General features: G+C 38.3%; 1 protein-coding gene across 1 annotated transcript in view; it reads left to right on the top strand.

Annotated features, from left to right (window-relative positions):
- Positions 1-690: 690 nt before the first annotated feature.
- RALGPS1 (Ral GEF with PH domain and SH3 binding motif 1) overlaps positions 691-11515 on the top strand; it is a 3844659-nt gene continuing 3833834 nt past the window's right edge. Inside the window, exon 1 of the mRNA XM_044058136.1 lies at positions 691-795. The gene's annotated coding sequence lies outside the window, so the exon portion shown is untranslated. The remainder of the gene's footprint in view (positions 796-11515) is intronic.

Below are 11515 nucleotides of genomic sequence, written 5' to 3'. Positions count from 1 at the left end.
ACTCCTGCGTCTCCACAATGCATTTTATGAGATAGCGGATAATGAGAAGTCCCAAGTGCAACATTTTGCTTTGTATATTCTGGGGATACAGAAGTAACTTGTAGTAGTTTAAAATACTTCCAGAAAACAATATTCAGTGTTGTAGTATTGGACTTAGAAATGCACACACATTGTTAGCAGTAAATAAATTAGCACTTTTTCCCATAGAATATGCTACTGTTTATTCGTGATGATAAATGCAGTTGACTCATATAAATGCAATTGAACTCTACAAACTTGTTAGCATCATCAGTGATAAAAGATCTATTTGAAGTAACCTCTGCATTTTTGTTCTTGGTGTCTGTTACTTAGTGCAACTCCCAGTTTCTTTAGCATTTATGTCTGTTTTAAGTTTAATTAATTTGTATACAGTCTGCAAAAGAAGTTTCAGTGGAGTGACATGTTGTACTTTCAGATATTTATAAGACAACACAAAAAGAGAGTACGGCATCTTGTCTTTTTACAAACTTCATGACTAGAGATGCACAATTCCTTTACTGAGCATAGTGGAGAATAAGTTTAGATTAAGGCAAAGTGCTAATGATTCTTTTATGATTCAATATATTTTTTGTTTGCTTTTTTATTTCTTACAATGTGCTTTTTTATCATGTAGTTAAAACCTTCTGACACTGTTTTTGCTTGTTTACTAGATGTTTGTCTTTCTGTGAAGAGGAAACTTACATCCGCCATCTGATAGGCAGTCCAGAAGGGCTATTCTATGGCATGCTGACACTCCATGTATAGAACAAGCAAGAGGTAAGAAATCCTGAAGGTATCTTAGTTTTCGTGCATCCTGTGTTAAATTAAAAGTGTGGCTTTGTCTAATATCAATTAAAGAATTAGAGATGAAACTAGAAGAGATGGTGGGGTAAGGATTTCATAGTACATGTGTTTTCACTTCACAGTAGTTTTGGCTGTACTATAGGGTGTGACTAGATATTTGGAGGAGAATTAGACTGCCAGTGATAGAAGCACAGTTTTTCAGGATGTATGTTAGTTTCTTGATGCCAGTTTTTTGCTAAGTCTGGCAATGCAATTATGATTATACTATCGACCAACCAATGAATTCTTGTGGAAAACTTCACCACTCCAATGCGGGAGAGACTTCTTGCTCCCCATATCTATACTAAGACCCCCTAGGTCATTAATTTCAGGGAAAAGGGCACTCTATTTCTGCAAGAGTCATCGGTGCATGTAATTAGCAAAACTGAATCAGGAGTTGCACAGCTAGACTTTCTAAAATTGCACGTTTTCCAGCTCTTAATTTGTACTATTTTTGTTGTATCTTCTCTAATGACACTTATGTGCTGTCAGCTGTATTCTCACTGGTATCTGTGCTTCACGATGTACATTAGGCTGTTCCATTTTTCCATTCAGAAAAATATAATCAAATGTTTGTGTGTAATGTTCTTGAACTAGAGATGTCATTTACATCAAGGTGCCTTTGACTGACAAATATATTATTGGTTTATGGACTTTTCTCTGGAGTAGGAGCAACACTGATAGCCTTGTAAATGTTTGCCCCCAGCTAAACCCTACTGTTAAAAAGTTCTAGAAATAATATCTGGTAAATTTTTAAGAAATCTGATTTTTTCATCTTTCTGGGAGTTTCTAGTACTGAGAGAAGTTCTGCAGAACCAATTTCTGCTTTTTTGTGGGTAATTTCATGAGGTGCTTAGTAAAAGGAAGTTCTGTACTAGTGGAAGGGGCTTCATTATTTGATGCAGGGATCTTCACATTTTTAATTGTGACTTCTGCGGCTTAACACGATTAATTTATAGTAAATACACAACATCCCTCCTGTAACATAAGCAATACCTACAGTTAACTTTTTGTGGTAGTTTATTTGCACTTCTTGTGCAGGAAACTGTCAGCTTTTAATAGGGTGTGCTGTGTTTGTACTGTGAATTGATATATGATGTATTATGTTTTTTGTGATAAAAAGCATTATCAGTTGACATTTTATGACTTTTTTATTTGCTTCACAGCCCATTCTTGCATATTACGTTTGTTATTTCTCAACTTGTTAAGCTTGGTATAAACATAAATTGGCTTGCTACCCACAAGGATTCTTGGTATGCTTTCAAACCTCAGAGTTTAATAGAAAGCTCCCTATCAGAGTGGATCTGCTTCATTTTATGTTGATACTGTGGTTTCCTGTCAGACCCCTCAACCATTCCTATTTTAGGTAACATTCCTATTTTCAGACCTGATCTATTCCTATCCAGGTTGCCCCTATTTTAAGGTATATCCCTATTTTTAGGCTTGATTTACCTTTTGCACAGCTTTCTGAATTCCACTTATCACCTGAATTTTTGAAGCTGTCTAGTACACAGCAAACCACACCACATGACCAGCATACTAGTGGGAACAATAGTTTAAAGAAAGAGAACATGCATCTTGCATCTCTCTTTTTTGAAACAAAAATAAATGGCCGTATATGGTAGAATTTTGTAGTACATTACATTCAAATCTACAAATTTTACATGGTCTCTTTGATAATGGACTTATATTTTCCAGCATTTATATCACTCTCTGTTTTGTAAACATGCATTTCTGATTAGTATCCAACAGTCTTCCTAGATGTGGGAGGAGTTATTTCTAATTTGCAATTCAAATTGTATGTCAATGAGACGTCCAGAGTTTTAGCTGGATGTTCCTACTTGTTAAGAGCTGTTGTTCCTATTTTCAGTGTCTGCAAGTTGAGATTTATGTTCCAGATACATTTTTTTGATTACTGTCCACATGCAGACAAGGTACTAGATGATGGTTAAGAGAACATATCTGAGAAATAATCAATAGTCTTGGAACTACTATACTCAAATAGGGAGGAAAAATGAATTAAATTTTCATAGGTAAGCAGTCATTTGGCTACAGGTGGTCACTAAGCCACGTGGCTCACCATTAACATAACTGCAGAATGCAGTCAAAGTAGCAGGTTCTGGACATCAAGAGGGCAGGCTTCGGCAAAATGAGACATTACCATGGAAAATTTTAATACAAAAAATGACTGAAAAGTGGTTGGGGAGAGAAATGTGGAAACACTTATTCTGTCATTGCAGAAGTAAAACTTCCATCTGTGAAACAAGTAAATTAAAACTAAGGTCAAAAGCACCATGTCTGTCAAAAAGTAGTAGAAAATATTGGTGAAAAACTGCATTTAAAAAATAGAAATGTAGGAGGAAGAAGACTGAGTGAAGTAGCACTGGAAAAGGAATCAAGTAGGAAAGGCAGTCAGAAAAAGAAAGACCTGATTTGAGGAATGGGTTAACCAGTTTAGTATGGAAGAAAAGTAAAACTTTTTTATAGATAAAATAATTGAGCAAAGAAAGACAAATGAAAAGGTAGCTGCCTGTATGGGAAATACATGGTGCTTTGCTTTCCAGATTAATATATTTAATAAAAATTGCATTTGCATACTATTTTGAATTTTTTTCCAAGTAGAATGGTATTCTTCTATATAGCATTTGGTGAAATATCGTAAAGTCCAGCACAGCAACAGTTCAGTTTCAGCAAATAGTCGTAAACTAAGACCAGAATTTTTTTTCCCGTAACTTGCACATCTTACTCAGTTTACATAAAAATGTGTGTTTTACTTAGTTTATATGTAAATTATAAAAAAAGAAGTATGCTCAAGTCACCAAGAATGGATGAATTCAAAATGTTTAATGATACACAAGCTAAAATGTTTTCAGTCATTGCTTAATCAGGTATAAAATCAATTCATAGAAGATGGTTGCATTAATTTATAACCTAAAAGGATCATATGACACCTAACCAAACTGTTCATTAGTCAGTTAAATAAAACAATTGAAAAAAAGTTAACACAATTAAAAACAAAGGCTGCATTTTTCAGAGCAGTTTTCAAAGAACCACGCTGCATTTTTCAGAACAGTTTTCAAAGAATCGCATTCATTCAAGCCTGGGAAAATATTAGCCCAGAGTAAATTAAATTTTTTTACTCAGTATTCTGTTTTTAAGTCACCACCCCTATTATCTGGTAAAGCCAGCTGAAGGCCCATAAATTTAAAAAATGCATAAAAATTTTACTTGTTTATAAAGTATATTGGTCGGGATCCCTTCTATACCCAAATAACGGCTCCATAGAAATAAACTTGTGTGTGCATTCAGGTGTAGTCAGAATATATCGTTTTCTTTGTTAATTTCCTCTGAGTGTCTATCATATGTCATCATGTACCTTGGTATGCTATCTGCATTGGACTTGCATTGGTCTTCACAAATTATGGCTACTCTCACTAAATATAGGAGTTGCCCACGTGTCACGTCCTTGCTCCAGGGTCTCCTTCTGCCTTATTAACTTAAGGGGATCATAACCTCTAATGTCAAATATTTTTTAAACATGGAAGCTATTCTTGAAAAACCTCATTTTTGGTATTCAGATGTGATACTTGTGTCATTTGACGTTTTGCTATATTACCAAACTTATGGGGTGGATGTATGCTTGTTCTATGCAGATATCTATACTTCCTAACTTATTTAGTGCAAACTTTTGTCTGGATTCTATTGCTCATATCTTTGTAAAAGTGTATACTCAGAAAATTAATACTGTGCTTTGAGCAGGAACGTGCAAATCTCAAGAAGGTAGTTGTTCCAATGAGGTAATTGACCAGGTCTTGAATGTCATAAGTAGTATTATCCTATATTAAACTATATCTTCCACAAAACATCTATAAAATGAAGTCAAAGTTAAATATATGTTAGAATCATTAAAAACTTATTTACTTTTGGCTGTATGAGAAAATTGGTGTAAGTATTCACCACTGGTGTACCCATAGCTACACCTTTCTGTTGTAAAAAAATTGTCTTGAAACATAAAACTTTCATTTTCCAAAAAAAAAAAAAAAACAGCAGTAATAATTCACAAATGGTATTAATTTCACAAGTAGTTAATACAGAGTAAATTGTTAAGAAATCTCCTATGTATTCAGTTCCACTGTCATTTGGAATTGCAGTAAATAAAGATTCAGTGTACATGGTCACAAAATATAGGTCATTAACATGTTCAGTACTTTGATTGTGACTATACCTTTAATAAAATTGACTCAATAAGTCATTAGTGCCATGTATATAACTATGATCCTTTTAGGTTAGAAGTTAATGTAACCCTTTTCTATGAATTGATTTTACACATGATGAAGCAGTGCGTAAAAATGTTTTAGCTTGTGTATCATTAAATATTTTTGAATTTATTCTCCATTCTTGGTGACTCAAGTGTACTTCTGTTTTCGTACTTTTTTGGTTTAGTTATACTTGTCTTTGTTTGCTGAGTGCTCCTCATTTGTTGCTGTTTATATATAAATTGCAGACAAGCAGCAACACTCCACGTGAAGAAATTAGACACCGTTATTTGTGCTAGCTTGTCTGGCTGTATTGTATGCCAGCATGACTAGTTATGATATTGTAAAGAGGATCTTACATGTTGATTTATGATCTGTTTGTACAGAATGTTTTAACTCATTCACTCTGAAGCAGCTCAGAAAAAGCTGCCTGCTTAATTCCACCATAGGAACAACAGTGCAGCCTGAGCTCATTTTCAGAAAATCCATTTGTAATACCATACAGAAAACAAATGTTCATAACTCTTTAACTATAAGAGCTAGACTAAAAATCTAAACACGAAAGTTGTTCATCAGACACCAACCTTTCCAACAGTGTAAATGTTGATAGTGCATATCAAAGTCATTATTAAATATTTGGCAAGGAATATTGATATTGTGCATATTTTTTACCTTTTTGGGAAAGCAAAGCGCAATATCTTGGTCAGTGTACCATGTAGACCCATGCAATTTGTATTTAATTTGTTAGTATGAATGTCATCTTTAAAATAATACCTTCACCATTACTGTGTGATATTTCTCATAATTGATAAAGCATAATATCTCATCACCTGTAATAGACAGAGCCTAGATATCAGCGTAGAAGTTGAGTGTCAGTGTCAGATTCAAAATGATGCATCATTTGTGAGATCACCATACTCCCTTGCAAAGATATGGGAATAATAATGAGAAGTACTGAGAATGTATAATTTTCATAATCCTACAAGACAAAACTGTGATATCTGTACATGTGTACAGTACACACACATGTCATTTACCATGTTGTAAGGAGTAACACTGTCTTCAAAATGAGGTATTACTTAGCACATTCAGATGCTCCCTTGCAAAGTTATTTACCAAAATATGAAAAAAATCATAATTTCCAGAACCTAAGTCCGAAACAAACTTTGATATCTGTACATGTGTACAACATACAGGGACAGTTATTTTACCATGTTGGAACTATCGATACTGTCTTCAAAATGAGGTATTACTTAGCATATGCAGATGCTCCCTTGCAAAATTATTTGCCAAAATATGAAAAAAATCATAATTCCCATAACCTGAGTCCTAAAAAACTGATATCTGTACATGTGTACAGCATTCAGAACCAGTTGTTTTACCATGTATACACATATGATTGTAAATATACACATTCTTGGTGTAGCCAACATACTGCTGAATGGGTACATGTAAAGAGAAAAAGAAAGGCAAAGACCACCACTCTACTAATGAACCCAGGACAGGCATGGGACTTCAGTGGCAGGCATGGCCATCTGATCTGCCCAATAGCTGTGCTGGGTACCCACTCAGACAGCTGATACAGCTGCAGTCTCACGATCTCCTACAGTGTCAGCAGCCTGCCTTACCTATGCCTTTTCTCTTTATATGTGTCCATTCAGCAATGGACGTAAGGGATCAAGTTCTGTATTAGTAAGCCCTTCCTGTCATCTAAATTCTACACATGCCTGATAAAAGCAGACTAAAAAAAGTATTGTAGGATGGTCACTGACATATTAGATTGTATGTGGTAGCACTCTTCTGAAACAGTTGTTGTTTCTCAGCATCCTCAACAATTCCTTACCACAGTTATTTGCCTAACTCAGAAAAATATATTTTACAGAACACATTTCGTAACAGAGCTTTACGTACTGTACAGTCCTACTTAGTCATGAGTGTTTTCCATTCCTCTCACAAGCTGCATGTTGCCAATTCTGCTTAGCTCTCCTCACGCCATTGTGGAGGCCAGTCAAGAACAACGCAATGCCCTTCTCAGTTAGATGAATGCCATCCCTTCTGAACAAGTGAACATCTTCCATGGCGATGCTGTCATGGCAGATTGTAGATCCACCGACCCTGTGCATCAAGCCATGCATGAACCCATTCTGTAAACATCTGGCCTTATGAGCTGCCGTTGACCATTTGCTGTTTTCCATATCTGTCGAGGAACTATATCAGACCACACAAAATGACAACGTGGCCACCACGACTGCAGGTGTTTAAAAATTGCTGTGATTTGAAACCATAGCCTTCCGAGTGGTTGACTGATGACATCATTCCCTCCAATGTGCAGCACAAGAATGTCAGGTTCAGGGTAGATGGAACACTTCTCTTCCAGCAACTGCAGAACTCCACTCCAATGCATTCCTCCTCTTGCAATCCAGTATACCTTCACACTGGATGTGGGGAAGCTCAAGTTGTACTGGTTTTCAGTTTCAGAGGCATGGCTGGCAGCCCAGTGAATGTAGGAATGACCACAAACCCACACACTCACTTGTCGTTCTCCTGGTCATGAAGCCATGTCAGTGTCAGAAGATGGACAAACCTGCACAGGAAAGAAAATGCTAACAGATTACTACTGATATTTGACAGATGTATTGGAAGACTACATATATATCTATATATATATATATATATATATATATATGTCATATGCAATACCTGGTTAGCCCATCCAAATCCTCTATCCTAGCCACTGGGGCAGCATTGTTTGCAGTAGGTACACAAGTGTTGATGATGCTGCAGAGGTACATACCTACTGCCCATGAAAACACCAAATTACGCACAATGATTGATAAGGGAGCACAGAAAGGGCACATGTAAATGGAAAAAGCAGTGTAAGGACCGACACTCCACTAATATGCCAAAGACCGGCATGGGGCTTCAGGTCGTGGGTGTCTGAAGTGTCCGATACCTGTGCTGGCTATCCATCAGACTGCTGGTAGCAGCAATGACTCCCAATTGCATGCAGTGCCAGCACTCTGCCTTACCTCTGCCTTTTCCATTTACATGTGTCCTTTCAGCAATGGCCATAAGGAGTGAAAGGGCGGAGGTAATGTAAACCCTCTTGCCCTGACCTACATGCATTTACTACACCTGAAGGGAGGGAGACTGAGTGGAGAACTACAGTAGGACAACATGTGAAAAGACCAAGAATGACCCAGGCTTTGTCTTTTTGCATATGTTCTTCTCGGAGGGAAACATTGCATCACAGTGGCACCCCCAAGGCCAAGCCCATCTAAATGAGCTACAGACAAATTATGCCGATTCATCACCCTAGCTCCCAAGAGAGACCAGTGTCAGACTGATCACAAAGTGAAGTAGTCGGTCTGGCAAGATATATACATGCATATATATATATATATATATATATATATATATCTATATCTATATATATATATATATATATATATATATATATATATATATATATATATCCATATACACACACGTTTTATACATATATATATATATATATATATATATATATATATATATATATAGGTTCATAGGTTGGTACTAGACTATTGGCCCTAGGGCCTATACATGCTTAGCCATAACAATTCCCTGGCTATTTCTTCCCACACTATTTACTTCCCTGCACCCCTGTCTAGCAAGGCGACTGATGTGATCCCTGGGGTGAATTTCTTTTCTCCCATCCACTCATCAAGGTTCCTTTTGAAGAGGGCCAAAGAGGTGGTCTGCTTGACATGTATGGGCAGTCTATTCCAGAGTCTGGGGAGTCTCTGGGTCAGGAACCTATCCCTCCAGCATGTTTTGTTTATTGTGATGACAAGGTTTAGATTCCTGGAGTGTGTGGCTCTGAGGGATTGGGATTTCTTTAAGTGTAGCATGTCCAACAGCTCTGGGTTTGACATGGCCTTGTATGTTAAGCAGAGCGCCTCGGAGTAGATGCTATGTGACAGAGTATAGCTGGAGTTTTTTAAGGTGGTCATCATAGGGCATCTGCTTTAGGCCTGTGATTCTTTTAATGAGGTATTTCTGTGGCCTTTCCAGTTGTTGCAGATGTCTTGAGAGGTACATACCAAATGGGGCGTTGTATTCTATAATGGGTCTAATGAAGGATGAGTACAGTGAGACAATTACCTCCTTTTTTCTGGATGAAAAGCCCTTAGTGATGAGGTGTGCCAGATAGAAGGATTTCCTGACTGTTGTGGCGATGTGGTTATTGAAGGTGAAACCACTGTCCACCTGTGTCCCTAAGTCTCTTATCACACTTTCGGTGTTTAGTGTACTGCCACCTGTGTGGTAATTCATGGATACATGTTTTTTCCCAAAGGAGATAACTATACATTTCTTGGCATTGAGCTTGAGCCCATGGCTCTGGCACCAGCATCTGTTTCTGTAAGGCCCTTTTGTAGAGTATCCACATCATTTGGGGATTCAGTAATGGCTCCCAGTTTGCAGTCATCTGCGAACTTTGTTAGCCAGAGTCCCTTAGTGTTGGCCTGTACTTCAGAGAAGTAGATGCCAAACAAGAGCGGTCCCAGGACTGAACCCTGAGGTACTCCACTTGTCACTTGTCCAGAGCTGGATTTGGAGTCAGTTACTTTTACAGTGTTGGTTCTCTCAGTAAGCCAGTTGGCAACCCATCGAGTGACATAGGGATTAATGCCCAGCTTAGTAAGTTTATCTATGATTCCAGAGTGGGGGATATTGTCAAAGACCTTGGCGAGGTCCAGATAGGCTGTGTGGACTGCCTTACCCTTGTCCACAGTGCTGGAGACTGATTCGAAGAAGTCAGTCAGGTTCAGGACACAAGATCGGCCCTTCACGAACCCAAACTGGGTGGGGTCCAGTGTTTTAAGGTTGCTAATGTCTTTGTTTATAACTTCCATGATAATACATTCCATGGCTTTGCAGATCAGGCTTGTCAGACTGATGGGGCGGTAGTGCCCGGGATCCAAGGTGGATCCTCTCTTGTGGAGTGGGATAACTGTAGCTGTGCACCACACAGTGGGCACAAAGCCTGAGGTGAGGGTGTGATTAAACATGACACTTAGGTGAGCTGACAGTTCATTTTGTAGTTCATGTAGTACACAGCCCATGATGTCATCTGGTCCCATGGATGCTGTATTCTTAGCTTTGGCGAGTGCGTTTTTTACCTCTGTGGCCATTATTACTGGAATTTGGAAATCATCCGGTATTGAGATGGGCCATTTAGGGGGTGAGAGGGGGGCGAAGTTGGCACTGAATCTATCTGCCAGGATATTGGCAATATCCTTGGGATCTGTATATTTAATGCCATTCATTTGCAGCTCAGAGCAGATCTGAGCATTGCCATTTGGATTCTTGACATAGTTATAGAATGATTTGTGGTTGTCTCTGGCAATTTTATTTTCGTAACTAGTTTTTTTGGATTTTATGACGGATCTCAGCTTCTTACTGAGGCTAGTAAGGGAGTTTTTTGCATCCTGGGATTTTCCTCTTTTCTGCAACAGTTTCTTCCTTTTGTTGTAAAGTTTGTTTATGGCAGGGGATCACCAGATTGGCTTCCTTTTTTTTGGAGGAGAGCATTTTGGTTCTATTTGGGATGGCACAATTCATGCATGAGTGAATGTGCTTGTACAGTGCCTTAGTGTAGGACTCAGCAGTCGAACTTTCAGTTCCCATCTGCATGGGTGTCATGAAGTTTGTAACTTCTAACTTGAGTAGCATGAAGTTGGCTTTGGAGAAGTTTTTTATGGAGGTTTCCTTACTGGGGGTTGGGGGTGGGATGTGGATGTTAAGGGTGAGTAGCTTATGGTCTGACCTGACCAACGAGGGGGTGACCATAGGTGTGGAGCATCGATTTCCCATGTTGGTAATGACCAGGTCTAGAATATTGGAGCCCCTGTTGGGACTATGGATTAGCTGATCCAGGGCATTGGAATTTATGAATTCCAAGAACCGTTGGGCAAAGGTATTGGTACACGCGTTGTTTTCCCAGTTAATCGCAGGGTAGTTGAAATCACCCCGTATTAGGGTGTTTGGTTGTCTATTAATATTTTCCAGTGTGTTTAGAAAGGTGTAGTGATAATCATGGGGCATAGTGGGGGATCTGTAGCAAGCTACAATTTGGATTGCAGTCTTACCTAGTTTTAGTTGCACTTGGAGAATTTCAGACGCTTTGTGTTGGGCAATTAACCTGGTGGTGTGAATATTCTTAGTGAATATGGATACTCCTCCACCTTTAGTGTTTTGATCCTGGTTTGGTGGCCAAAAAGTGTGGTAAGAGTTGTAGCCTGCTATTGCAGGGGTGCTCTCTGGAGCCTTGAACCAGGTCTCAGTTACTACACAGACATCGATGTTCTCCATTTTTAGGAGTGCCTCGAGAGAGTGCATTTTGAGGTTTAGAC

This window comes from Protopterus annectens, chromosome 16.part0, assembly GCF_019279795.1.
Source record: "Protopterus annectens isolate FY-2018-M chromosome 16.part0, PAN1.0, whole genome shotgun sequence".
NCBI classification, from domain to species: Eukaryota; Metazoa; Chordata; order Ceratodontiformes; family Protopteridae; genus Protopterus; species Protopterus annectens.
Note: the sequence above shows the minus strand (reverse complement) of the source record. Positions and strands in the feature narration are given on the sequence as shown.